Raw genomic sequence first — 6,253 nt, 5'->3', positions numbered from 1 at the left:
CAGAAAATGTTGCTCTTAAACTTTTCTAGGTAGGAAAGGTTTTATCCTAATATAGAGGTGTCTAATTTTTCTCTGGTGATTCAAAATATCGTTAAAGGTAAAATTTCAAAATGGGGCTATAATCAGGCAATTTTGAGTTGAAACACCAAAAAGACAAATCTGGTCCCCCCCCCAACAAAAATTTCCTTGCATTTAAAAGAAAAGTTTCAAGCAAATTTTCATTGATTTTAAATATGGTGAGCTCTGTTAAAAATATTCTTTATAATATTTTAAAATAAATGTAAATGATTTAAATGAAACTTAATGCTGTCAAAATATATCAGCCTCATCAGAATAGATGAAGAACCCTATGTTTTATAGGAATAAACCCTATGTTTCATAGGAACCCATAGAACCCTATGTTCTATAGGAATATATGATTAGAAGGATAGATAGATAGATACTTAGATACTTAGGTAGGTATTTACTAACCAATTTTTAATTTGTTTTTTTTTATATTTCAATTTATAATATTAAGGTCTCAGTTGATCCTCTCAATAAAAAGAAATTTGCACTTCTAGCAGGTGCAAAGGTAACAGCCTGAAATCTATCCTGTTTCCCAGCCAGGTCACATGCCCTAGCTCAGGGTTACATCTCGGAGAAAGCAGCATAATTTCTTTATATTTTTTTTTTTTAATTTTTTTTTTTTTTTATTTTTTATTTTTTATAAACATATATTTTTTTCATAATTTCTAATGTGCACCAAGGCTTACAGCAAATTTTATAGTTCTATAATAAATCAAGTGTCTGCATCGTTCTTAATACAAAGTGAGAGGTAAAACATAACATCACAGGACAGATGATACCCCTTTATACTGAGAGGAAATATTCACTCTTGTATGTATGCATGCGTAGATACGTAGAAAAAATACTGATTGGGCCTCGACTATGTGCCAGTGCTTTTCTAGGTGTAGAGGATACAACCCAGAGCAAAACAGAAAGAAGTATCTATTGTTATGGAGCTTATATTCTAGTAAGGAGAGAGGGATTCTAAATAGGACAAATCAGTAAAACATTAAGCATTCAGAAAACATAGAGCAATATATAAATAAGAAAAAAATAAAGCAAGGGAAGGTGAGAGACTACAAGGAAGCTGGGAAAGACATTACTATTTCAGAGAGTGTGTCCACTGAAAGCTGACACAAAAGATAGCATTTGACCAAAAACCTAAAGGAAATGAGGAAGGAGCCCTACACTTAATTGTGGGAAAGAGTGGTCCAGGTTAGAAACCGGATCATGTGCAAATGCCCTAAGGCGGGATTGTGTCTGGTGAGCTGCACGGTTGAATTACTGGGCGTATATATAACGTTACAATATGCAAAGCAGTATTCTAATTATTTTACATGGAAATACTCAGTCCTCACAGCAACCCTATGACCCAGTGGCTGCCATTATTCCCATTTTATAGATGAGTAAAGTGAGGCACAGGTAGTTAGGTAGTTTGATCAGAATCACACAGCTATTTGGTGGAAAATTAAAACCCAGGCAGTTCGGCTCCAGAGCTGATGCTTATAACACTCTACTGTAGTATGTTTTGATAATTCAGTGATCTTAATCACCAACGGATGCAGATTATGCCTATATCTGTATTAGAAATAGAAGGAAAAAAATTAATAATTCAGTAAAGTTGATCACCCCAGTGGGCCAACCCAGAAAATCCCCATAGCAATGTAGATATTCATCTACTCATCCCTGCATGCTCCTTGCATAACATAAGGCTTTCTCTTTGGTTCAAGCCTCATAAATGACGTAAAATTGTTAAAGAAACAACTTCACAAACCACTAAATTTTGGTTACTGTTATTCTGGGATATACATAGCCGACTGACTTACCTACAAAAATATTTTAGACAGATGAATAGCAGAACAGTTAATAGCAGATTCTAAACCAGATTTTCTGAGTATGAGTGACAACTCCATTATTAATGAGCCATGATGTTAACCAGCCACGTAACCCCTATGGGTCTCAGAGACTTTCTTTCAGAAACATGGATGGTAACAGTACCCATCCCACACAATTTTTGTGAGAAGAAATTGCATTAGCAGTGTCTATAGTGGGGAAAGAATGACAGAAGTGCTAGTTTCATTAACCCTTTAGTAGTCATCTATTACACTATGTCAGCAACGGACTCTAGTGGTGGGCTCTATGGATCGGAACCCCAGGTTAACCACTTCCCAGACCGTGTCCTGGGTCACCTAACACCTCAGTGCCTTAGTTTCTCATCTTTATAAAATGGGAATAACAACACTAGTGACTTCACCACATTGTTGGAAGGATTGTATGAGTTAATATAGGTCTAATACTTAGACCAGTACCTGGCCCATAATAAGTATTATGTTTTTGCTGATATTGACACTATCATTCTGTGGCATTTAGATTTATTAAGGAAGTTAATTCATTTTCTCTTCCATTTTGATTCAAAAAGATGAATAAATTGTGACTGCTTTTTAAAATTTTTTTTTATTTTTTATAAACATCTAATGTATTTTTAGCCTCAGGGGTACAGGTCTGTGAATCACCAGGTTTACACACTTCACAGCACTCACCATAGCACACACCCTCCCCAATGTGCATAACCCCACCACCCTCTCCCGACCCCCTTCTCCCCAGCAACCCTAAGTTTGTTTTCTGAGATTAAAAGCCTCTTATGGTTTGTCTCCCTTCCGATCCCATCTTGTTTCATTTATTGTTTTCCTACTCCCCAAACACCCCATATTGCATCTCCACTTCCTCGTATCAGGGAGATCATATGATAGTTGTCTTTCTCCGATTGACTTATTTCGTTCAGCATAGTACCTTCTAGTTCCATCCACGTCAATTGTGACTGCTTCTTGAACACCTTTCTTTTTATTGTGATTCAGCATAAAAATGTTTATAATATTCTTCTTTCTGTCATTTAAAGAGAATCCGACGAATTGAAAAGTATACTCTAAGAGTTTAGGCATATTACTTAATATAGAGAAAATGTTGAGGGTGTGCTATATCATTTAGCCCCTTCCCTGAAAAGTATGTTCCTGCAAACTTCCTTTCCTTCACTCATTACTAACATGAAAATTGAAGTAGATTTAATTTCATATTCCCCATCTGTAATTACCATCATCTTTCTGAGAGAATGTTTTAGTATTCACTCATATCTGACAATAAAACCCTGATAACATATAAAGATCTATGGCACGTGTAATTTTTTTCCCTATTATAGGATAGTTTAGGGCCTCCACTTAATTACGTAGAAGGGAAAAGAAATTGAACCACAGGGGCAGTTAGCCATACTGATGGTAATTAGTATTCACCGTGAACACGTCCTAACCAAGATTTCATCTCCCAGCCTCTGCATCCAGACTGCTGTGAGATTGCCTGCGAGTTCTTCAGACATATTAGGTGAGGTGTTTTCTACAGACAACGTCACCTTTACCCACACTCAAATGGCAGAAAAATCTGCCAAAAACCTAAATTGCTGTGTAATCAGCTTGGTTGGCACACTCAGCAGAGTTGGCAAGACAGAACCAATGTTATAACAAATAACCACTCCTGATACTGCCCTTTAAAGGAAAACGCTTTGGCTCTATTCCATGCTTATCACAAGCCTGGGCAGAGGAAAAGTCCATGCAGAAAATACCTGATACGTGCAAAAGTACCCCAAAATGTCACTCTACGACTATTAAATGTCAAGGAATTCTGAATATGGAAATTCCATCTCAGGCCTCCTGACAATTTTCATTACCATAATGATCTCGTTAGGAGTGATTTTTACCAAAAAGTAATTCTACTATGTGAATTTAATGCTGATATGGTCATTTTGCCTCATTTTGGAAGCTTCAATAAAGACTGTCATTTTCTATCACTACAGATATCTTTTAAAATCTAAAATTCAACTGTTCTGTTCTAATTAAAGAATGAAGCAGAAATCACCAATTGATATCATTTCAAACAACTTGATAAAAAGTTTAAAGTGTAAAATCTCTTTCTGGTATTTGAGAGAGAAGATTCTCATCTTTTTGTAATCAGGAAAGCACAATGTTAATAAGATTTCTTAATTTGCTTCTGATCAACATTTTCAAACATTTTCCAATTTGCATTCCCCTACATGATGCCACAAAATTTCTATAGAATCTATTTAACCGCCTGAGCCCCCCGGGTACCTCTGCATAGAATCCATTTAGAGTAATGGTACTAAGCTCTCCTTGGTCTTTCAAACTTCAGGAAACGTAGAACTATAGATTAAAGTATGGGTCATATACATACAGAAGGACTATGCATATTATGAGAGGATGATTCTAGATACCAGAAAAAAATAATTCTCTACTCCATGAGTCATGGATCTTCCTTCTTTTATTCAATATTTTAAAAACCATTCAGAGGACATCTTCTGTGGCTTCCATTTTGTTAGATAATGGCTCCAAAAAGTGATGTGTTTGACTGCACTTCGCAAAAGTGACTGAGTCACCTCCTATCTATGAAGTTCCTCCGAGGATGGTAAGATACCTTCTGACATTTAATTTATTTAGAATTAGACATTCACTGTGATAATTCTGTCACGGCTAAAGGTGTGAGGTTTCCCAAACCATTCCAGGAAGCAGCCTGCTCTTCTCAGTTCATTATCTTTTTATCTCTAGTAATGATTACCAGAAAATTAGCAGCCTACTATTCAGAGAAATGGCCCAAATTATAGTAGTCTCCCTTTGTCCATAAGGGATACTTTCTCAGACTCCCAGTGGGTGACTGAAACCATGGATAGTAAAGAATCCTATATACTATGTTTTTTCCAATATAAAAATACCTATAATAAAGTTTAATTTATAAATTAGCTATAGTAAGAGATTAACAGATATAGGAGATTAATTTTATATAAAATTATTTTACTGTAATAAATTTATGTGAATATGGTCTCTCTCTCTCAAAATACCTTGTTGTACTATATTCATCCGTCTTCCTATGATGATGTGAAAGATAAAACGCCTGCTTGATGAGATGAAGTGAGGTGAATGATGTAGCCTTTGTGACACAGCCTTAAGCTACCACTGACCTCCTGATGATGTCAGAAGGAGAATCAGCTCCCTCCAGACCATAGTTGATCTTGGGTAACTAAAACCACAGAAAGCAAACCTGGGGATCAGGGCAACTACCACATAGTGTTTCTGGAGGCACAAGAAAACTGCAAAAGTCCAGAAGATGCACAATATTCCAAGCCCTTTCTAATATATTTAATAAAGAAATACACTAATCTATTTAGAAATTGAAAAAGCACAGTTAATTTTAACTGCAATCATGAAATGCCATATAGAATTGGGAAGAAAAAATTTTCCAAATCTCTATCAAGGCTTATAAAATTTCATAATAATCACTCCCAGGGGTCTAGATACAAATTAGAATAAATTCTTTTCTGTTCATGGATCTTCAAAATTATTGTGAGAACTGACAGGGCTCAGATCCCCAGGGATTCAATTTCAGGAAAGTCCAAGGCCAGGGCCCTCTGAAAAACACTCATCTATTTTTAAGTTATTCTCTTTTCTCCATTTCTCCCCCTTGGAGACAACTGGTTAAACCATTACCTCATTCCATTCTGAAAAACTGCTTTTACATTGATTCCTGCATACATCCTAAAGCTCTTGAGTCCTCCAGATTCTGGATTTTGGTATTTATAGAATGGACTTTGGAGTTCAGAGAGTCTTTTTCTCTCGAGTGTGATCCTTACAAGTGAAAGTCTGACTTTCACATCTCTCTGCTACCCACTTTAAAAATGGTGTAGTATAATACAAATATATATTTGGTCTTTGTCCTCAGTTCCTGGTATAGACCTCCAAAAACCTTTGAACTCTCCTGAGAAAAAGGAAAGTCTTTTTAATTCATAACTGCCCCCCTTGGATCGTATCTGACTTTATAATAATGAGGTGACTTAGGTAGGGCCCCCTCTTTGGTCTTGGGATGGGGGAGCAGTCATATGAAAGACTAAGTGATTAGCAAGTTGGAACCTTGATTAGCTCCACCCCTGACTCCTGCGGGGTAAAGGGGACTGGAGATGGACCCCTATAAAAGCTGAATCATGAGGTTCTTCAGAGAGCTTCCAGGTTGGTAAACACATCAAGCTGCTAAGAAGGAGGAAGTTTCCCCCAGAGGAGGGAAGCTCCACAGACCTACTCTCCCCATCCCTTGGATAGCACATCTCTTTAATTTGGTTGTTTTTGCATTGTATCTTTTATAATAAACCAGTTTGTGT

The sequence above is a fragment of the Mustela lutreola genome, chromosome 13 (genome assembly GCF_030435805.1).
Source record: "Mustela lutreola isolate mMusLut2 chromosome 13, mMusLut2.pri, whole genome shotgun sequence".
NCBI classification, from domain to species: Eukaryota; Metazoa; Chordata; class Mammalia; order Carnivora; family Mustelidae; genus Mustela; species Mustela lutreola.
This window is presented reverse-complemented; position numbering follows the sequence as displayed.